A 24,317-nucleotide genomic window follows, 5' to 3' on the forward strand; every position below is an offset into this window, starting at 1 on the left:
CCTGAAATAGTTTGCTCTGCACTGTGAACCTGAACTTTACCTCCACATTTTGGAGAATTCGCTTTGTTTGGATGCATAAACATGGACGTAAGCACTCATATTAAATAATATCCATTTTTTTAAAAGTCCTCCAAGTACAGTTCTGAACATGAGAAAAATATTTTTACTATTCTTAGACTAATGTGAGGCTAGTAGTTAGGATTTTAAGCTTATATATGCCATATTAATCAACATCTAGTAGGTATTGGGAGTGTGTTGAAAGAATAAAGTGGACGTAAGCTGTGGGTAGAGTCTGCCAACAATCAGCCTTAGGTGTCCTCTTATTTATGTGTAATATTTCAGTAAAAACTGGCACCAATACTAAAATGAAAAGAGTGCTTAATAAGCAGAAAAAAAATGTTTTGCTTAACATTCTAACTTGTAATAAGAACAATAATTTGTTATTGTCAAAATGATGCCTCCTCATGTCATCCTAACTTACCTTTAAAACTCTACTGTCCCTTTAAAATCTGCATAATGGATCCCTGCATAGTTCATCAGAAACACCCAAATTCAGTGTAGATCACTTGTTCATAACTGGTAGTCGGTGTTCTTCACTACCTCCGTATGATTTTAGATGAGCTGGAAACAATATCAGTGAAAGAAATGATGATAATGATTCAACAGATTGCATACATAGGACTGTAGCAATGAACTTTAGCTGACCTATAGCTAAACTCAACTGGTGTACCAAATTTTCTCCTGTCAGAAGAAAATGCAGCTAAAAATTACTGATTGATTGAAAATATAGATTAGTATCAGGACCATGAATGTTATCACTGTGACACAAAAGGGTCATAACGGGAACTGTAACTGCAAGAATGTTTGGGACAAAGGAATGCAGTCTATTGATACATTTCAATGTTATTTTTTCAGCTGGCCTGGTAAGTCTTCTGATTTTGCACATATGGCATTTTGACCAGATGTGACTAAATTACTATACACAGTTACACTTCTGTTATTTTCAAAATTACAATGAGCTATCATTACATCATTTCTTTTGTAAATCCAATGTAGATATGCCTACAGATTGTTTATGATCCATGTCATTGTATAGATTTTATGTGACAAAACACAGCCTGGACCTACATAGTTTTCTGCAGAATAATTACCAGTTGGCATACCAGAACGAATGGTGGGAGGCCATCAAGCAGCTCATTCAAGACTTCCACCCATCTGTCCACTTGCCATCTGTGGAACGTGAAGTTTTTATATTTAATGATTAAACAGTTTTCTTCATATCAGATTTCCAGTTTTCCCAAGCAATTCTTGCATGCAGCACTTAGTGTTCATTTAATGTTCATTTCCCAACGTGGTACCCTTATGTCTAACTTCAACTGCTTAAAATAAGTAATATAATTTAAAATATTTATTTGCTACTTCATTTTTGCCTGATTTTCATCGGCACCGTCTTTGCCTGAAAACGTCCGTGATTTATACATATATAAGATCTTTTTCCCTTGAGGGAGAAAGCTTGGATTAAATATTTCTAAAAGAATCCTGTTTTGTCTCTGTTGATTATAATATAGATGGAGAACAATAATTTTAACGGTACTTTTAGGTACATTTTTTAGAGAAATTTTTTTCATTAGTAATGAAAAAGTCACTGAGAGAAAAAAATTATATTTAATCTGTTAGACATGCAGTAACGCGATATATTAAAATAGAGAATCATATATCAGTGTTGATGTATTTCTCAGTATATTTGGCATTAAATAATATAAGATGTGCCCTTGTATTTGCTCTTCTGCAAATACAGGATGTATATATCCAGTGGTACTGCAAATGTTTCAAGTTACTTTGAAGTCAAAGTTTCTGGGTTTCTTTTGTTGACTTTAGTGAATTAAGACTCCTGTGACTTGGAGATGGCTCTGGGATGTAAAGAGTCTCACGAAAATACCTGACAGTTTCTTCTGAGCCTGTTGTGTCTGAAGTAGGCTGCTGGAATAGGAGCTAGCTGAGAATCCTACTCAAGATTTGAAAGGGTTATTGCAATGACCTGGATTTCTCCATCACCAGCCCTTCCCAGAAAGCCATTATTTTGTGTCTGCATCTGAGTGGTGACATGCTGGCATATGAAAGCCTGGCTGATCTTAAGTTGAGGGTGAGAGATCAGCAGCTCATATACAATGGCACCAACCAGTCAGCTGTGATATGAAATACCTAAAAACTAACAACACCAAGGCATCATCTTCATTTACAAAACCATGCTATGTTAAAGGTAATCAAGGTCTCTGAAACAAAATACTTGTTGCAAGGGTAAAAAGGGCAGCAAAAGTTTTGTCTGCCTCATTTCTTCTGAGGACACAGGAGGCGAATATTAGCCCTTTTGATTTTTTTCTATCTATGTTTACCATAGACTGGGGTTAATTTCTACTTTTCCTGGAAAAGGAAAATGTATTTGCATGAACACATGCGATTGCACACTTAAGAGAGCAGTTATTATTAGGCAGCATTCCTACATGGTATACATGGCCTAAAGACAGATTTGACATCATTCAAGCCAGTAAAATTAGCTTGAAATGTGCAAAATATGGATACTTTATTACTAATGATCTCAGTAATTGTAAGCTAATGGGAGCCTATGGAAAGGGGGGGAAAAGAAATCCCAGACTTTTTTGCTGGGTGGGAAAAGAGCATTATTTGGTGAAGTTTTCTGCTACAGTAAGTAGGAAAGAATTTTCACAGATAATTCTTTGGCTGAGATTTCCTGGCTGACTTACAGATAGAAGGTGACATATGCAGCTAGGATTTGCCTGTTTGTCTTTATATGAAAGTAGAGCTCCTCCCAGATTCCACATGGCACTGTTGGAAGCCTCTGAGAGTTAAGTCCAGCTCTACTATTTTGTGGAATCATTTTGTCCTGGTAGATGCATACTGGCTGTTCCCTTTCAGTTTTCATTACCAATTTTCATTACCAATCTGACCAATTGTTGGTGATATATAATATTCAGTGAAATTAGAATCAAATACTTAATTTGAGCTTTATATTGAAGTTTGTAACAGAAAGAAGCAACACTTGACTCCGGAATTTTTTATCAAATAAATCAGTAAAACAAAAAGTGGTTTGTCTTTCATTCTGTGAGCAAGCTCCTCTGGGATTTAAAGGTTCTTTGTCTTATCTGACACTTTGACAAGGCAAATCATTTAGTGAATTAAAGAAAACATGCATTTCCCTTGCAGATTACTTCTAAGTAATGAAGTTAGTGTTTGGGCAAAACAATCGGCTTTACTTAATGGTGTTTTGAAATCAAGTCTCTAAGAAGAAGTTGAGTGATTTCTGCATGACTGCATTCCATGTCATCATCTGGTATGAAGAATGCATTATACTCTCACTTCCTTCCTCTCTAAGCAAACTCAGTTTCCAACACCTGTGATCTGAATAAACTGTACACAGACTTCTATAAAAGAATTCAACTATAAAAAGGCTATGGATTTTTAGAACTGCATTTTGAAGTCTGATATACCCAGAGGGAGCATGTGAGGCCAGCAAGCTGTAGGAAAGAAGTGTCTCTGTCCATGTAGCACAAGTGACATAGTGAGTAGAAATGATGCTTTGTGAGGCAAGGCAATGAACCAGAGAGGGAAAGAAAGTGGTCCTGTGCAGGGTTAGCATCTTTTCCCAGCTGGAAAGAAATCTGGTTGGGATATGTGATGACAACTTTGCTGTTGTTCTTATCTCAGGCTGGAATCAGTTAAGCAGTTGCCTACTCCAAGGAGACACTGGAGTGTGAGAGGGACCTATAGGTCACTCTTTTCAGTCATTAAGAAAAAGTGCTTGCTTAGTTTGACCTTGAGCTGCCTGGTGTGTGGGCGCTGTGTCACTCTCATACTAACTCACTTTTGCTCTTGTCTTTCACAAAAACTTCCCCGCAATTTTTTTTTTTTTTGAATGAGCACTAACATACATATCATTAAGCACTAGGCAAATGTCTCAGCAGATCCAGGATAAAATTAGTGGTTTCTACACCTTAAATAAGGTAGCCATATAATTGAAAAAACCTAGGTTTTTACCAGTTTTATGCATCTAATTAGTTAAAAGAAGTCTTATCAACAGTCTATGGAGTCTGTATGGTATTTGTGACATTGCACAGGAATTTCAGCAACCAGCTCCTTTCTCACACAGAAAGTTTGCTTGCTCTAATGTTCATTACTTTAACTTTTTTAAAATAATAAGATAACAAAGTTTCTATAATATTAAACCTAAGAAGTAAGAATTCAAAGAGAAATGACAAAAGGTGAGTTTGAAGTTTGAATGTCAGTTTAAATGTCTGATGTTCAGTTGAGTCTCTATACCTATGTTCACACAAATGTTTTTACTTATTCTCACTACAGTAAAAAAAGTAGCAATTTTATTTAGTCCTCTTTCTTATATTAAGGACTGGAGACAGTATTTAAAGGTGAGGAAATATGACCTTTATTTCTTGTTTGTGGTCAGTTCTTCCTATTATACAGAATCTTTCAATTGTGTGCCTACTTTCAATTGTGTGCCTACTTTCAGTCAGGTAGGTTCTAACATAATTTATTATATATATATGTATATATATATATGTATATATGTATATATATATAAGAGATTATAATATATAAGATGGCACTACTCACCTCTACTTCTGTCTAATTCAAGACAGAATTGGGAACAACAGCAAGTAGGCAAAGCAGAAAAAAGAAAGCTAAAATGGAAAGCAAAGTGCTCTTCTGTTCTTAAAAAAATGCATGTATACTAATAAGAATTTTCTAATATATGGTAAAAAAATCCACAAATTGATTCTTCTCTACAAATGTATTCCAACATGCAGATTGAAACTGTCCAAAAGAACAAAAATATTTTTTTAAACGCATGGACTGTATTTGACAATCTTTTATATTATGTGAGCATTCCCTTATCGCATCTCTTGTTATTTGAGTAACTGTCAGGCTGCAATTAAGTGACTTGTTTGATCTTTGATTGTGCTGGACTACCTATCCACCTCAGAGTTTATTTTAGATTAGAGGGATATCTCCCATTAAGGGAGAAATTTTGATTCTTAAATTTTTCACCATAGGTGTGGATAGAATTGCACAGAAATAGGAGAAGATACAAAAGAACATATCGTGCTGGAGGGAAAGTGAGTGGCATTGGAGGAGGGTAGTAAAAGTCAAATTATGTTGATTTGCTCTCTCTTTACTGTGTGGTTGTTTCCTCAGACCAACATGGATGAACGGTATTCCAACATTTAGATATGGCAATCATGAATACTTCAGATTCTCAAGTGTGATAAGTGTGACAAAGTTATATAATTAGGTAATAAAACCTTTTGTTTCTATCAGTAGAGTAAGGGAAATGTCTTAGAGTACAGCATATTTTCTCCAAAAATGAGAATGTATTACAGTCAAGATCTTGTGGATCCATTTGGTCTATGTAAAGAAATCCTAGCTGTGTCTCCTAAGAAATATTTCATTTCCAAAGCTTCTTTGCAGTCTGGTTGCTTAATAGACATTTTGCAGTTGGAATTAATTTTACTTGGTAAAATCCTTTAAACTATTGTTATGCAAAATATTCTATTTTATATAAAGAAAATGAAGAATTAGCTAATGATTTCTTGTTTGGTAATTTTAACTGCGTATCCTTTTTTTAACTATGGCTATCTGCTTGCATTTCTCTGCAAGGAACTGGACAAGGAACTGACCTGAACTAACTTTTACTAAGCTATCAATATGGTGCATTTCATGATTGGGGTTATTACTTTTATTAAGATTGGATATTGAAGATATCAGAGTGCCAAAGTTTTATGGAAAGCCTAGTGTGCTGGTCTTTTTCATCACTATATGTGTCTGGCCATCTCACCACCTCAAAGTTCACTTTTTTGGTCATACTTTTTAATTTGTACAGTAATTCATGGTAATGTTATGTATATGAATCTTAGTGTTTTGAAAACTTGAAATCATTATCTGCTATAAGTGAAGAAAGAATGGATGGCTTGATGTTACAGAACAATAAACTAAGCCTTTTATTATCAACTGATTAAAATTAACATGCCCTTAACACTAATAAAAGTGCTGATTGAATTTTGTTAAAAATCCTACAGCCTGCATTATGTATAAATTATAGGAACAGTATGAAAATGCTTTTAGTGATTTTTACAAACCATACTGGCACCTTACACTTATTATGAGTAAAGAGTTTTCATGCTTTCCAACCTTCTTAATTTTCACATGAATATTTTAGCTAGAATCTCCAAAATGTCCACTGGAATTTTACTCCATAGAATGGATTGCTTCAGTCAATTAAATGAGTTAATATAATTGAGCATATCATTTCAAGATATGTTTTCTGCATTTTTTCTGCTTTCAATGTCAATAAATATTCATAACAGTAGAACCTGGTTCAGCAATATAAGTAAGTTAATTCCAAAGTATAGTCTACCCATACTATTGTTCTTCCCAATATGAAAATTTGATTTCTTAAATATTAGACTTGAATTCTTGGCATTTTTTTATTTAAGTAGTTTTTTTTGTATCTCATTGCTTGCATGGTGACATTTTGAGACATTGTACATGATTAACTTACCCCTGGCACTTTAGGAAAAATGGCACATCTTTCTGATCTCCTTATGTACCTGCCAACAATTACTACTGGATAGCCTGTAATTCCTCTCCTGCACAGATGCAGTCAAGTTTCAGAAACCAAATGTCTTGTGATCTCAGATTTTGTTGTGCTCAAAACAGGCAATATATCCAAAATAACAGCAACAGGATCGTATTCCCTTCTAATCGGAGTAGATGTTGCTTGTTTTAAGATATGAATACCTGTGTGACAAGAAACCACTCTCTTCTGTTTATGGACCAATTTGGTAGTTGGAACTCATGCTAGAATCAATTGTAGTGTTCCTATACTGTTACTGTGAAGGAATTCAGTGTTTTGAAATGAAAAAGAAGGAGAACTCCAGGAACACTAAAACAGTCAGTCTTGCTTTGACAGCCACCAGGACACCAGAACAAACTATAGTAAATTCATTTATAACTACTGAGTAGATAATGAGGCAATAAATAAATCAATGAAAAATCCATCTAACTGACCAATGAAGCAGGAAGTGCAGATTTGGCAAGCATTTCACAAGACAGGATCGTGATTAAAAATGATCTTGACAAATGGGAGGAATAATCAGAAATCAAAAGTGGGTCAGAGAAAAAATAGCAGTTAGTAGTATAATGCTGATGAAAAAAAGCAGCACTTTTTTTGCCATGTATTGCTAGGAATCTATTAAGAAAGGTGGAAGAATTAATTAGTCAATGTGGTGCTTGAAAAGCCTCACTTGGGTACTGCTTCCTGGAATTACTAGCACTGCAGATTGGAGGGGATCTATAGAGTAGGGGTGAGAATGAAAAGAGCTTTAGGAAACATAATTTACAAAGAATAATTGAAGGAATTAGATTTTTTAATATCTAAGAGATGGAAGACTAAATAAAAACTGGGAGATATGATAACAATTTTAGACCGTGTAAAAAGTCATAATGAATAAGGTAGTAGATGAATCTCTTCTGTTGATAGAAGAAAAAGGAGTAACTGTTAACCAGAAAGAGATAGCTAAGGTTACACCTGTAAGGGTTGTGAAATCTCTTCAGAATGTTACAGAGTTTCCTTTCTAGAAGTGTTGAAAAATAGATTCAATAAACATCTGTCAGGGATATTTAATGTTTATTTCATTTTATCAGAGTGCATTGGGATTTGTTCCTACAAGTTTTGACACCTCTTTGTTCTGGATGTTGCTGAAAAAATTGCCAATTGCATGCAGAGAAGAGTACCAACACTGTAATTCCACCAGGCCTTGTAGCTAGTGATGGGTGGCTCTGTGTTATGCTTCAGATTTAAAGCTATAAGCTGCCCAGAGCGGTTACATTTATTCAGTAAAAGTCTTTTATTCAAGACTTTTTAAAAGCCTTTTGGTTTGTTATACCCTCAAATTAGCATCCGGAGAAAGAGTCACACACTCTTCTCTAATTTAGTGAGAAAAATAAGATATTCTGGCAAAAGGTTTCACAGGAGTAAAATACAACTAAGAAAAAATATTTCACTAAAACAGCACAAAAAACCCATTCCACAGAAAATACCCACTAAAAACAATCAATATACTAGCTTTACTAAACCCAATTAATTGGTTTTATGTTACCCACAAGAGAAGGAAAAAGAGTAAAAGAAGTAAACATATTAAAAGAGTAAAGAAAGAGAGAAGAAAGAGAGAAGGAGGGAAAGAAAAGGAAAAATGATTACTGACAAGATCTGATGGTTCACACAGTTGCAGGATAGGAGAGAGGCAGGACTTACCATGTACCTGCAGGTCTAGGCCAGTCCTCCCCCACAGTGAGTTGTCTCTGACCCATATCAATAACTTAGTGAGATTTGGATTCAGTAGCTCACACTGATGACTGGATGAACATCTGTTTGGTATATTTATTTTAAGAAATATTAAGAGTTTACCTTTATCCTTGGGTAAAATACCATGTGTAGTTTTAAAAAGATGTTCATTCAGTTTGTGTGATTACCAGATTCTCTCTTCTTAGTTCTTGTTGCTTTCCAAGTTTCTCTGAATTACTCTCATTAAGTGGAATAAAAGTAGAGTTAGGCTAAAGGAACCCGGAACTGAAGGAAAAGGTAGTCAGATAAAAACATTCTTTGTAAACTGTGAACCATCCTCATTTCTTTATGATCCCAGGAAAAGCAAACCCAGGTTGTCTTTTCAGAAGCAGATAATTGCATGTTGACAGGGGAGAACACAGCTTGTACATTTAACTGTGCTCACAAAATATTTTGACTATTTATCGTTAGCTGCCATTTTCAAAGTCAAAGTTCTAACTCAACACGACAGATAAAAAGTAGTCCCATATTTCTACCTGAGATTTCCTCAAAAAAGACTGTGTGTACTTTAAACATCCGTGTTGCATGAGGATCTGCACATGCATACTATCTATGACCTGTTCTGAGTCTGTCAAATTTTCTGCCCTGACTAGAAGTGCAGGTGCAACAAATGCTGCACATCTGCAGATATAGGAAATAATTACGTAAGTAATACCTCATGGACTAAAAAAAATTAACTTCACTGGCACATATCACATTTGTTTCCTTGGTGCAGAGCATTAGTACCTTCCATTAGTGATTGAGTTTATCTAATAAGTCACAGACACTTTTTTGGACATATCCCGTGTACTGATATCAGAGGCAGAGTCAGTGGGTGTACGGGATATCCTATAGTGGTACCTATAAATTAGCATGTCTTATTACTGTTTTTTATGTACTCATAATTCTCCCTTAGGCCACAATAAATCTGGCCCTGTAGGTTATTTACAAGTCACAGATGGAACAAATCCTCTATTAGTTCCAACTAAACAAAGACAGCCAAAGACATGAGTGAACACCATTTGAAGTTCATGTTCAAAATGTCCAGACAAGCTTGAGTGAGCTCGCAACTCCACCTGCAATAGACCTGCTGCTTGGGAGCACAATGAAGTTCTTACCCAGAAAATAAAAAAGGCTTGGTCTTCAAACACGCATATGATAGAAACCAACCAGATAACATCCAGTGACATTTTTTGCACAGAGAAACCGCAAGCTTGTAAATTAATCTATGTGGAAATGAATGAGAATGTTTCTCCCTATACCTCTCCATAGCCAATATACATGAGCTACACTATTGGATGGCTTTCTACTAAGGTATGGTAGGATTATGTTCAGAAGCCTTTGCTTCTGAACATAGATAGACACAGATAGACATCTCTGCCTGCTATAATTAGCAGTTTCTAGCATCCACTGTACTAACTTGTGATCTTCAACTATTTGAAAATATGTACATATCATTAGCAAAGCTCTTTCAATTCCCCTCCAACTTTGAGATGATTCTTATTCAGTTTCAAGTGGAAAGTACCAGATGAGACTTTGTTTTCATTAATTAACATAAATAGGTATACATCTCCCCAGGATGAGAAGAATTTTCCTTTTTATTTGTCAAGTTAAAAATAGTGGTTTGGCGGTATGAACAAAGAATAAGGGTTTTAAAAATAATGAGATAGATGTCCTAGATTGCTGGAGTGTGAGAGTTTTCTGCTTAAAAAAACCCTTGTCATTTCTTCAAACATACTTGATAGACCTCACAGACAGTGCTTTAAATGCTTTTTCTTAGCACTTGCAAATGTTCCTGAAAGAATTTAATCAAGTAATTCAACAGTGCACAGCTTTCAAATGATTACTTTTAGAGAAGACAGAGTCAAATGAAGCTTTCCATGTTTCATGCTGCACTGTAGCCTCCATATTTCAAAACAGGAAGGCAGGAAGTTCCATCTGAAATGTAGATTAAAATGTATTAAAGAGAGAAAACCTAACCCCAAATTTTGGATCACTGTGGTCAGGGGGCTGGGAGGCTTCTTCCTGTTTATTATAAGCAATGAACAAATATTGGCAGGATAAAATTGTCTTGTAGTTGCTAACTTGGTGTATAGCCCAGGCCAACAAGCATCTCCAAAGCTGTGTGTGACTCTTTTATGGTAGAAGTGTGGAACTTAAGCAAAATAATAATAAAAAAATACAGCTTCTGCACTAAGTTGGACTGGACTCTGGTGTATGAGTGTAAGGCAATATTGCCTCTTGAGGTTTTCTGCTATTAGCCTGAATCAAAACACAAGTACATGTGTTTTATATAGCAAGGTTTATAGTAAGAATTTTAGACATTTTCTTTCTTGAATGCTGCTTTTGAGAGCAAAAACAAATCAGGTGTCAGATCATATTTTAATTAAAGAAGCCTCAAACAGGAATTCACATTTCTGATTTTCATAGCAGGTGTAATTTAGAGCAATCTTTGAATAATACAAAAGGAAACTTTTCCCCTTGAGCTTGACAGGTTTTGTTAAATGACTAGTTTTCTTCAGGCTGAATTCGGCTCTGAAAAGAAAATTCAATCAAAATTAGGCTGCCTATTGTTACTTAGCAAACATTTTTTTACCTTCTTCCATCTTCATTCATGTGAAAAATTAATGGAAAAACTACATACTCATATGAATGTTCATTTATTGCATAAAAAGCAAAGAAATAAAACACAGTTTTCTTAAAATAAAGCAAGACTAATAACTTTGGAAGAATAGGATGAGGGGAGCAGTCAATACTGTGAGTTTAGAGAAGTTATACACTATACGCTTTATTGTTTGTTTCTGGTTCACACAAGGTTGGCTGCAGCTGTTAGCAGTGATGAGCATGTTTGTGGCATCTGTGCAGGTAAGGCATCTCACCTCATAGGACATCAATCAAATATTTCTTGATCACTAAAATTATTTGGTAACTCCAAAATTTAAAGCTTTATCACTTGAAGTATTTAAACAATTTCAGTTTCAGAGATAATGTGTGTCAACAGAGATGGTCCTTTAGTGTAACTGTTCATTCTTTGCCCAAATCTAGAACTATTTCAAGTCTAATTTTTTTTCTGAATATCAAGGAAAAAGTGATAAATGTGCCTCTAAGATGTGTATTTTGTCTGAACAAACCCGAGGTTTAAATCCAAATATATTTCAGATATTTACAGGCTTAACTGAGTTATATTGGCCTAGTTTGTGCTTGGGATGGCCCTTAAGAAAAGATGGAGTCTTATCAGATTCATAGCCTTAATTTAGAAGGGGACAAAAACCTTTAGAAGATTGATGCAGTGTAGAACTATGGGTGTAGCAATGGTCATATAGCTAAGAGGTTTTTTCATTTCAGCTTTTGTACATTTGTAAAGTAGTTCCTTGTGACAGATCTCTTCAGCAGACAAAAAAGGAATCTTAAGAATATTCCATGAAAGCTTGGTCAGATCAGGAAAAAAGTTTATACTAGGTCTTCTTTTACCCAAATCATTCTTTTACCATCTCTACATGGTTAAAGAAAAAAGAGTCCTCAAATAATTTAATGGGGTTTTCTCTTGCAATTACCCCTCCTCCAGCAGGTTTTGTGTCAGAGCTTCCAAAACCCTCCACATTTAAAAAAAAATTAAAGCAAAAATCTCTTGCTCTTGTCAGTGGGAGTAACTTGAATGAGAATTGTCACGAACAAAAGAGTGTGTTTAATGACAAAAGAAAATATGAATCTGGTAGATGAGATTTTCTGTTTTAATTTCAAGCATTTTTTTTCAGATTGCTTTAATGAAATATACATTTCTTGGAGGCCTGGTGCATTGCCTAAACATATTGTTTGCTGAACATTTCCTATGTTTTTCTGATTTGTTATTCCACTGTATATTGCCTTGGAAACCCAAAAGGAGCTTTTACAGTGCTATGGCAACTAATCAATATACCTATATTTACATTTTGCTTGTAGACCAGGTAATGTAAAGGCCAAAACACATACCTGCATGGATAGAACATGATATACAGTTGGTTATTTTTGTTGTTTTCTTTTTAATTAAGAGAAATACTAAGTGATGCTGAAACAAGTGTCTGTTTTGCTCTGCTTCAGGGGATAAAGAAACCATTCCCACTTTCTGTCATGTGTTATTTTAATTCACAAGTTTTACAGTCAGTCTTTCAAGGATTATGACACTAATCTAAGATTAACATTGACTTTGGTTTTGTAAGTGCTTTAACTGGTATTTTCCCAAACCCAAATTATATGCTTCTCTAAATGGCAAGGATGTAGTTATGTTTTGCTATAAACATTGGAGAATTACTGTCTTAATCTGACAGCTAGAAGAGCCTTTCAACCCACATTAAACTACAAACCCATGCTGCCTTCTTCTTTACTAACTTTATTTCCTTCCCAGAATTGTTACCAAAATATTTTCTGCTCTTGTTTGACTACAAAAGGCTCACAAAACCTCTTCTAAGCTTTTTAAAGACCTTATTGAAACTAGAAAGTTTTAATTTCTGGTTAAACTATGCAAAAAAATGACCATGTATTTTTAATTTTATTTTTTACTTTTATCATTTTCTCTGACTGGTCTCTCTATAAAATAATAAAGAAAACAAACAATCATGACTTTATTCCTCTCTGCGTATTTATGCACAGCTTTGTATAACTGCAGAATCATGCAATAGGACCTAGTTTTGACTTATATAAAATCTACTTTACAATGAAGTGGCATTTTGCTTTTCCTCAATAGTTTTTTTTTTATTGCTGACCAAATAGAATTTCGAATGATTGCAGAAAAATACACATAGACCATCTTATCATTCCCATTTGAGAAACCTCAGCGATGTGGGAATATCAAACTAAAGTAGCAATCTATGGCTTTGTCATGCAATATATAATTTAGCATATATTTTCATTGGTTTTAAATTTACACCTACTGAAAGGCTGAAAATATATAAAAAGTTTGAGCAGTCATAGGATTTAGCCCTATGGTTCCATTTCTGCCCTTGCATCTACACAGATGGATCCTAGCTCCTCTGTGAAGCTCTACTGACTTGAAGAAAAAAAGCTAGCGGTCAGTGGGGTATGACATAAGTTTCAGGGTTTGTCCATGGGAATTAAATGACATATGCAAGACTCGACAGTTTTTGTACTACCTCAAGCTGAAACTCAATTTATATTGGCCTCTGTTTTGAACAAACTGGTTTAAGAGGTAATATATAAGGCAGAGTCAGAGGTTAATGCCAGCATGACCTAAGGCAAGATATTTTTCAATCAAAAATTTTCCCCTTATTAATCTGTTTACATGGAAACTTTCAGTTTTTCATGGCAATCCTTTTATTCTGATGGTAGAAAAATAGTCCATCGAAAATGTTTTCACTGCTATACCATAACTTGTTTTTAAGCCGAAGCCTAGAGTGAAAGATGAGAAGAATATGGATGGGTATGGACATAAGTTATTTTATTACAAAGATTATTCTACTTACTTCTGTAATAGTCAGAAGCAGATATGAGCTGCATCTGGTAGGAACCTGTCAGTTTTCGAAACATTTGAAAAAAGAGGCACATGTTGGCAGTATCAAGATATAGGGTCATTTCAGGAGTAAATAAAGTACCAAATGGTGAAGCAGATGGTACTTCTACCCCATTAGTCCTGCTAGAGCCTATCTCATGGAAGAGATGAGTGTATTACCAATGTACCAGACATATCTGTAGAGAATACTTGTCGCAGAAAATTCACCTTTGAAATCAGAGAAGTAATTGTCCTCAAATTTAGGGAAACGAGGAACAAAAATCACTGAAAACCTTGCAGCAAGGCTGAGGGAATGGAAGTCCATTACAGAAGTCCATAGTGAGTTGTTAAGCTTCTCCTTCCTCCACCTCAAACTCCTACCCCCATTTTACATCATCTAACTCCTTTTTTTGTTTATTATTTCAGAAGCACCAGACTTGATCACCCATGGAAAGGCATAGTTCTTTGTTTCTGGTATTTGCTGGATCAAGGTTAAAGTGGATGTAGTCCAGCTGAGTAGAAAAAGATGAAAACACTCCTAGTCTCCTATTCTATAAGCATGTGCTCCTTTTCAGAAAAATGAGTATCTCTATTGAAACTTCCGAACTGCTCACCTGGGCACTTTCTCAGATGTAGGGCTTTTGGTATTTATTCTGAATGTATACTCTTGGGAATGAGTGTAAGTTTATGCAACTCAAATCTAATTTGAAATCATAACTTACAGTAATATTAGTGTAATATTTATAATTAGATTCCACTATTTGGTTTTCTTCTGTGTTTTATGTTGTCATAGACTTTCCTTAGTCTTTCATGCTTATCTTTTCTCTTGTGTTCTTGCTGCTAGCTGTCAGAGGGAATGGAAAATAATTACTGAAATTATTCTTAACAAATATCTATGGTATCAAATGTCATTTGTTGGTTACAAACAGATAGGGGCATTTTATTTCCCGTGGTCATCAAAACTAAAGCACAACACTCCTGGAAATGTAAGGCACATCCTCCCAGACACTGAAATTCCTCTAATCGGAAGAATTTAATTCAGTGAGGTAAGATGCTTAATGGTATTGGCTATTATCAGATAGACAGACAGAGGGAGAGATGGAAAGAAGCCAGCAAGACTCTTAGGATCTGCCTTTTTTTTTTCCTGATCTCTTGATTGTGTGTAATTTACTTTGACTTTCAGTCTTGCATAATTTAATTTGTGTTCATTTGCTGTGCAGAGCAGCCAGTTAAGTCTCCATTTGGATTGTTATATTTTTCTTTCTCTGGGTGGTCTTTATTTATTGGATAGTTTGTTCTGTGATCTTCATCTCATTTAGTTGTCTTGCAAAGTGTGATTTGATATTTAAGGCTACAAAGTCTTTGATGATATGTTTTTATTTGTTTTTTAACTCTCATTTCTCCCTCTCTAAGAATCAGGGAATGGTGAAACAGGGTTTCCTGACAGTGTTAACTTCCCTCATTTAAATGCCTAGATATAGTGAAGTTCAGTCTCTCAGTCAGCTTGTAAGTGTTGGTATAAATGAGGAAAAGATGTGATCCTGCATACTGAGTTTGCCTGTAACTTGCAGGTCTTCCCAGGTGGAGTTTTAGTTTGGCCTGGGCTCGAGCACAGCCACATATGGAAAGCACATTGACGGATAATGCCTATGGGTTACACATGTCAGTAAAAATGACCAGAATGTTAAAACTGCCAAAGGTCCTATTGCCTAGAGGAGGTTAATGTACTAGTAAATCTTGCTGATTGGTTTCCTGCAGGCAGGGTACAACTACTTCCACCTAAAAGTGAAAAGCACAAGTCTTTACCATCACTTTGTTTAAAAGAGAACAAAATGTCGAATGACTGAGCAAATTCTTGCAACCTTCTCATTCAATTGCTATCAAAGAGGGAATTTGAGACATGGCTTTGACATGTGTCCACAGCAATGACTCCCTTCATGCTTTAAGTGGAAAGTGGCAATGCAGAGATAAATGTATTCTTTATAACGGAAAGAAAATTTTTCACCTACTTCCACTTTTTGGTTTTCTGTGCAGTAGAAAGAAAAAAATCACGAAATCAGAACATGAAAACTTTGGTGAAACCCTGGCTACCGTGTACTTAGCTATCAAAATATCTGAAATGTGATTTTAGAAGTAGAGAGAGAAAACTGTAAAAAGTTGAGTAAGTATTAGAAAACTGCTCATGTATCCAAAAGAACAGATGCTTCTTTTTGACAGAGGACAATCTTTAAAAGGGTTAATTGAAACCAGTAATACTGTGACATAATAGGTACCCAAAATGAGTTGGAATAATATTTTCAAAAAAAGATACAAGCAATAATATGAGAAAAGGACTATACAAACAGAGTAAAAATATATTGCTCTTTCACTACATAACTGTAAATATTGCATTAGTTATAGTAGAACTAAGATGATTTAAGAAGGATCTGTGATTTCCAAGATGACACTACATCTTTAAATGAAAAACAATCTTTCCTGTGCCTTGTTTTTTCACTGACACTGAATTTTTTGCATTAGAACCATTGTTTCAGGTGAGATCTGTGTCCTAATTATGTGGCATGGCAGAATAAGGCTCATTTTCAGCACAGCTTGTAGGAGAACTGAACAACTTTGGTCACTTTTAATAGGAGTCCTACCCCTTGTCTCTGCTCAGTGTGTGCTGAAGACTTACCCCAACATCAGGATATATTTGCAACACTAATAAAAAGTCTTTGAAAAAAATGCAATGTTTAATGCAGTCTTGGAGGGCAAAAGTGGGGGTGTATGGAAGAGGAAAGGAACAATTTTCTTTTTGTAAAGGTCACATCTGATTTTGGAAGTCTGTGGTGTTGTAGATAATCAGGTGAGACAACTGCCATGTCCACCGGTGATTGAGCCTGACCCATGTCTGCTTAGGTGACAGGAACTGTGGATCTGGCATGACACCAATGGAGACCATATCAATGTCTATAAGCATCTGAAGGGAGGGTGCCAAAAGGATGGAGCCAGGCTCTTCTCAGTGGCGCTGAGCAATAGAACAAGAGGCAATGGGCAGAAACTGATGCACAAGAGATTCCAGATGAATATGAGGAAGAACTTCTTTATTGTGTGGGTGACCGTGCGCTGGAACAGGTTGCCCAGAGAGGTTGTAGAGTTTCCCTCACTGGAGATATTCAAAAACTGTCTGAACAGAGTCCTGTGGCACGTGCTCTAGGATGACCCTGCTTGCGCAGGGAGGTTGGAGCAGATGCCCAGTGTGCTCCCTTCAAAACTTACCCATTCTTTCACTGAAGAGCAAAATAACTGGTATTTTACCTCTATATTCACCTCTTTGGATTGCTATTGAACCAAAACTAGAGTCCAGTAGAATAACTCATCTAGCTGTTTTATATTTGTATTTTCATGGGGTTCAGTGTATCCCCATCCTTTTTCCCTCCCTTATCTTGGGTGTTTGTACATACAGATATTAGAGCTTGAATAGCACGTTCCCTTCTTCTCTGATTTGTACCCTGACATGGAGAAGTCAAAGAACTGACTTCATCAGCAAACCTATTGCAGGGACCACTGATGTTATCCCTGGTCATAATTTCTATTCCTGACCTCTATCAGCAACAAGGGCTTCAGAGGAGTCACAGCCATGAAGAACCAACACAGAAATTGGACATCAACCATGAGGAGAGAGCTTTGGGCCTTGAGGATCTCTGAGGAAGGACTGAAGCTTTTATGTTTTTGTAAGGAAAAGTGCTGGACTAACATATTTGGTGGAAAATGAAAAAAAGGACCATGGCACAGAAACATTCCTACAGCATGGCTGCCAGAGAAACTAACAGAAGGTAGTAAGAGATCCTTTATTTTAAGCCAAATGTACCTTTTAATTCAAGAGTTTGACCCCAAGTCTGTGTTTTGTCATGTGTCACAAAGAAATTTGCTCTACCTGAAACATTGTGATTTGTGGTTTGTTTTAATTTTTGTGTTTTGTTTTGTGTGTTTTTGTTTTTTTTTCCCTGAATCACTGAAGCATTATTTTATTCTGATTTCTGTCAGAAAAGATCACATTTGTCTTACAGTAAGCTTTGGAAAACTGCCATAATTTTTATTTCATCATGCAAACTCATGTCATAACTGGACATATGTTATTGTTCCTGTTGGCCCAAGGGTTATATCACATACTTTTAGTTTAAAGTTTTTTTAAAGAATGTGACTGGAGCCCACCTAAAATGGGAAAGGTTAAACTCTGTAATTAATCCACTGTGTTGCGTGAGTTACACCACACACAAACATCCACTTGCTACTCTGAAGTTCTTTGTCTTTTTCTCTCACTCTTTAAAATTGTCATGATGGAGCCCTATTTCATGTAAAACCTTATGGTCTGACTGCTAGTTTTTTGCCTGCTCACCCCAAGCCTTTTTTTTTTTCATCTTGTTGGAAGGAGACCTATAATCACTAAAAGTTTCTTACTCTTCGGTACTTCACACAGAAACTTTTTGCCAATTGCTTCAATGAGGTATTTTCACTGAAGAGATATGAATGTTTACGGATTACTGAAAAGATAGATGTTTATAGTTACAGCAGCTCAAAATAAAAGATGCTTTTATAAAAGTTGAAGTACTTTACACTACGGTGTGTTGTCATGTCCTAGAAGAAGCTTTTCAACATTTTCTTCAAATTAATTTAGTTCTGCTCAACCACTGAAAATAGAAGCCCATGCATATCAAGAAAGGTTAAATAACCCCAAGCCAAAACCCATCCCCTGTCTCCAGATGTTGCCATCTGGTCTCCAACATTCTTTTTACTTATATATTTCTCTGAAAATCCCTCCTCAAATCCCTTCTCTTTCAACCTGACTTCAGAGTTCCAAGTTGGACAGAGTAGGCAGTGTGGCTTTTGTTTTACTTGGAAAACATTCACACTGCCACTTCTTTGAAGAAATGGCTGTGTTATGACTGACAGTTTTCAGGGTTTTTTTCCTGCATTTGTTTGATAGCAGCCTTTAGCAGCTGCTGCAGCTGGGAGCAGAAGCTTGCTGCAGTCAGAGTCAGAGTGCAGGAAACCAGAGGGACCTTGGAGCACAAGCACCTGCCTCAGCCACAGGAGGTAACAGTATGGGATGGTTCACCTCTGCACACTGACAGGCCCATGCACAGGGATCTTTGCATGGGGAAAGAGTTGCACCTCACCACTGGGCCCATGGTTGCTCTTGTTGCTGCAGATGTGCAGACCTCCTGCTCTCAGGCATGGGCTGAGTGGAGTGCCTTCATTCCCACTTCTGGTTTCCTGTCTGGTCACTGACATGAAGCATTTCTTGGGTCCTCACTGACATGAATGCTCCTCGGGTCTCACAGATCTACATGATTTATAAGCTGAGAGAGGATCTGGCACTGCTGCATGCCGCAGAGCACCAGAACACTTTCCCTGTACTCATTGACAACTCCACTCCAAGTTTAATATCAACTGTTTTATTTTCTGTGGGTTTTTTTCCTCATATTTCTTTCAGTTATTGTGTGGTTACACATGGTAAAGGAAAACTGCTGTACGCAGAGAGCTCTGTTTTCCTCTCAGTTAAACTCATGCAGCTTGGCTGGCTTTTAGAATAAGCCAGAAGTAGTGGCAGTGATTACCTTTGTGTTGGAAAATTTTTCCCTTCCCTTAGGGAAGTGTGCAGGGAAATATGTTGGTATGCAGCCATTCGTTCACCACGTAACTCATCATTGCAAGTCAGTGCTTGCTGCCTCTGACTGCTCTCAGCACCTTATCAAGATGGTTCAATATGATGCTACCTGGATATGCCCCTGAAACCACTTTCTCTTTAGGATACAAATATCAGATTAAAGTCAGCCCTGTCTTTAAGGGGTTTTATACCTCCAAATCCTAAACATGAAGGCCCTGAAATTCCAGTTTGCAGATGGACATTCTTCAAGTGGGAGCAGTTGTGAAATAGGCACAAGCTGCAAATTCAGATGAGAAGTGTGAACACCAGGTTTTTCTCAGACATTTAGGGAGACCTTGAGAAGTTGTGCTGTAGTGTGTCAGCTGTCCTACTAAATATGTCCAACCACTGGGGATTTTTGTCAGCAATGTAGACAGTCTTCCTTCTTATTTTTTTTTTGTGAAGGAAGGCAATGTTTATCTTTCAGTTTTCTCTCTGGCCTTGCTCCCATTAGACTGCAGCAGAGAGCATGATGCTACTTCAGCCCAGTTACTATTCAATTTGACTAGTACTAGGAGAGAGGTATTATCATTGCAGAATAAAAATCTGTCAGTCTTCTGACTTTGTGCCTGCATGTTTCATTAGGGATCCAAACAGTTAAACATCCATGGAGGAAAACTGGATATTGTACTGCTTTGGGGAAAAACAATGGACTAACAGAGCTGTTTGAAGGTGATGGGATATCTCTGCCAGTAGAATGGAAGCAGAAGAATGGCTTCAGGGCCCATATGAAACCCATTGCACAAAGTAGAGATTTTTGTTTGCAGCAAGGGCATTTAATCATGTCTGAAATGCCTGTCTAAAGGGATCTGTAGTCCTGAGATTATCTCTGTAAATTCCTGCAATAATAAAAATGGCTCTTATCCAGAAATGTAGGCTCCTGTGATATAAATCACAAAACACTGTGGAATAGCAGTTAATCTGCCAACAAAACCGACTCATTTCAAAAGAGGACACACAAGTCCATTCCATCTTCATGGAGCCCCAAACAATTTTCAAACTTGGCCCTTTGCATCACTGAATGGGAGTGAGTAAAATTGTGTCTTACATAGCATTAAACATTTCTATGCTTTGACAGTAAAAGATTCACCCTAGGCTTGGTCTCATACTACAGTATATTGGTTCTCTGTGACAACACCACATAGGTATCATGATGACATGAATTATTGCATGGGGGGAGGATCAAATATCTCAGTAAACCTCAGAAGACGAATTCAATCAAATCTTAGCATTTCAGAAAGTCAAAGGAGCATTCCGGTTCGGTTCTCCAAAAGTATAACCTGACTTCAGATATCTGTCTTGCCCATTGGATTTAAAAAGTGAGCAGTCTTCTGGACCTGCTATGTGGGGCATTTCATCAGACAACAGGACTCCAGAAAAAAAGCAGGAAGGGCTGAAATCCCATAAGTTTTTCCAACATGATTTGATACAAGCTGCCAAGAATGATTTATTTCAAAATGTGTGAAGTTTGCTTTCGGCCTGAGATGTTGGTTTTCATAATGTCCCCGTGGAAACTGTTGACAGAACTGGCAGAAAATCATCCACTTATCCCACAGGATTCAGCAAAAAGCAAAGCAGTGCAATACACAGTCTGTGCTGTTCATGGTTGGCATTCAACAAGACTAATTTCTAGGGGTTATGAATAACAGTTAGCCCTGGTGTTACAGATTTTATGAGCCAGGGCAGTAATCAATTATACAAATCTCATTAAAAAGTGTATGGAATCTGTGAAGACAAAATCACTCGTAATTGTGAACAAACTGCAAAATATCTCTAATAGAGATAATAAAGATGAATAAAGGCATTATGACATTTTAAACTGAAATATCATAATGTAATACAGTAGGATTAGAATGGAGCTAAATGTGGTTGCATGTTGTTAAACATTGAACACAGCTATCAGCTGAATTTATTAAAAAGTTACTTTCATTTTTTGTTAGATTAAAGCTGGCTGGTGTCAGGAAACAGAAGCAGTAACTGCTACCTCTTCGTTACTTTGTTTAATAACTTTCACAAATAAATGATGAAAACTCAAGTCTGATGAAACAGTCATCTCAGCACATCCCTGGAGTGGTAAATATGAGATCCATCAGGAATTCAGCACTTGAGCTCAGCCACCATTCATATTGCATCGAAGTTGTTCCTAACTGGCTGACAGCAGAACTCTCTCAGCAACAGGAGTAGCCTAAATGTAATTGGCTCCAAATATTTTAAGACAACACAATTACCTGAGTACTCAAATGCCTGGTGAAGGATACCCACAGTATGTAGGAGGTATGACCAAACAGTGCTCTCTTGCAGCACTGAATGATGTGCCGAACACGGACAGTGCCTTACATTTTTGAAATCACATGTATACCTTAGCAGATATACATGAGCTTTGGTCCTATTAGAAGGAATAGCTATGACTTTTACATTACACAATGATTTACAAATTCATTTAGAATCAAACCTTTCATCACCTCTTCCAAAGAGTGTGCTCTAACCACTACCATGCAGTCAGGCACTGCTGACACCACGCCTCTTCCACCTCAGTCATGTGATCCATCAGGAAACAGCTCAGACCCCTCTGCTCCACCTAGTCGATATTTTGTGTTTTCTTCTGAGACGTGAGAACTGGTGTACTGAATCATCATTCAAATTGGATTTATTAGCCACAGGCCTGGACCAGATTTAAGTATGACTGCACTATAAAGTGGGTAGAGAAAATCACAGGCTGTCTACACTTCTCTGTGCATGTGAAGAACCTTTATAGAACCAGTAAAATTACCAGTCAGTTTGCATCTGTTTGCAACTCAGCCTGTTCACAATGTGATCTATTCTGGTCACAAGCCTTAAATAATATTCCCTGCAAAGAAGGATTTAAATGCATCTTGGACACTGTGTACTATCCTCACAATTCTAGATTTCAAGCAAGTCTTTTACACTTCTCTATTTTAGCACATCTCTTTTGGAAATTGGCAAATGTTATCTCATTTTAGTTTTGCTAATAGGAAAATCACTGAAAAATGTGCCTGACTGGTTTGTACATTTTTCTAATCTACTACTGGTAAATGAATCCAAATTAATAAAGTTGTTTCATGTTTTCTTTTCTTTTTAATTATTATTTTTAAATCAAAATATGCCATTTTCACGATAGCTAACTCACAAAGCTTACATTTAGGGAAGAAAAAGCCAAACCAGCTCAAACTCATTTTTGATGATGTCAAATATTTTTGCTGTTAGTCTCTGACTAGTTCTAAAGCTTGGTCCAAGATTTTTAGATTCTGTCATATGCATCTGATTCTTTACCTGTGTATTTGTTTTTTAACACTGAACATGGGAAAGTTAGCAGGTATTTAATCCCGAATAGTAAAGTATTCCATCTGTTCCACAGTCTATTTGTTTTAATCTGACAGTGGTTTTGCCAGGGCAGTTTAGTGGTGCTCTGTACACACTGGAATTAATTGGAGGTTCACCTAGATTAGACGTTTGCATGCAGTGCATCACAATAGTAAAAGCAACAGGGAAGGGTAATAGGCCTCAGATTTTCTGCTTGTTGGAGCCTGAGTTACAGCAGTCATTAGAGACAGGCATTATAGTCAAATATCAGTGGTTGTATGGCTACTTAAACTGCCACTCTGATAGAAGCCATGTCCTGTCTTCTTGTCTGGAAGGTATTAAAGAAATAAAAGCAGATATGAAGATGTTCTTCAACATCTGGCAACATTTTTTCTGCAAACCACATTCCAGGGTAGACGCTGTCAATGTGAAAAACCTTTATATACCTCTTCTTACCAACAGGTCATCTGTCTTTTAACACTGCAGGGAATTAAATGAAAAAATCCCTGTTACAGGAAGGTTAAGGGTGAGCTTTTGTAGTATAAAAGGCAGGAAATTCAGAGTTAAGAGTCTATTGTAACTTTGTGATAAGTTCCTTTGCTGTGACCCAAGGGCAGTGAAGTACCTAAGCACAAGCTTACCTTTAATCTTAAAGTTAGGTGCCTTGCTTAAACACACCGCTGAAACAGAGGCCATGTGATCCTCTCATCAGTTATCATCTTTGGAAAAACACCAGGGCAATATTTACCCTGAATTGTGTTTCACAGGGACTTGCTGAAAACAAATTATGAGAGTGCATTGCTATTAACCACAGGTTACAAAAGTCTGTTGGGTTTTGCTAGGTTATATCTGCTAGGTGATATCCATAATTGCTGTCACCTTCTAGACAACTGCTAAGACATAGTCACAAGAGTGCGATTAACAGAACAGTCCCCGTGACTGGAAAGCGAGTGGAAAAATTGAATTTTTTTTTGACAGGTGAGATTTGGGTTTGAGAGACTTGTGGTTGGAAGTGGTCACATTTTATTGCAAGAATATAACAAGTGTTTGTGAACAACATCTCTCAACACTGGCACAAATACTGTACAGACCTGAAAGAGAAGAAAAAACTTGTAAGAATTCTAGAAGTTCTCTCCACAAAGATAATGAAAAAGAATATAGATTCCAAATAGAAAAATGACCTATAGGCCCCTGGAAAAATTTATTTGTAATCTTCTCTGATATAATATATTGCAGAAGAATTCTTATAATTTCACAGAAACAAAACATTTTCACTGAAAATTGTATATATTTTTTGCAAAAGTTTAAAAGTTGCAAGAATTTTGTTCATTTGTTTGTTTTAGAGGGAAAATTCTACTTTCATATTCTCTCCCTCTACCCCTTTTATGAAGTGGGGAAAGCTAGAGAAAAGTAGA

The sequence above is a fragment of the Lepidothrix coronata genome, unplaced genomic scaffold (assembly GCF_001604755.1).
Source record: "Lepidothrix coronata isolate B3197 unplaced genomic scaffold, Lepidothrix_coronata-1.0 Scaffold5, whole genome shotgun sequence".
Classification (NCBI taxonomy): Eukaryota; Metazoa; Chordata; class Aves; order Passeriformes; family Pipridae; genus Lepidothrix; species Lepidothrix coronata.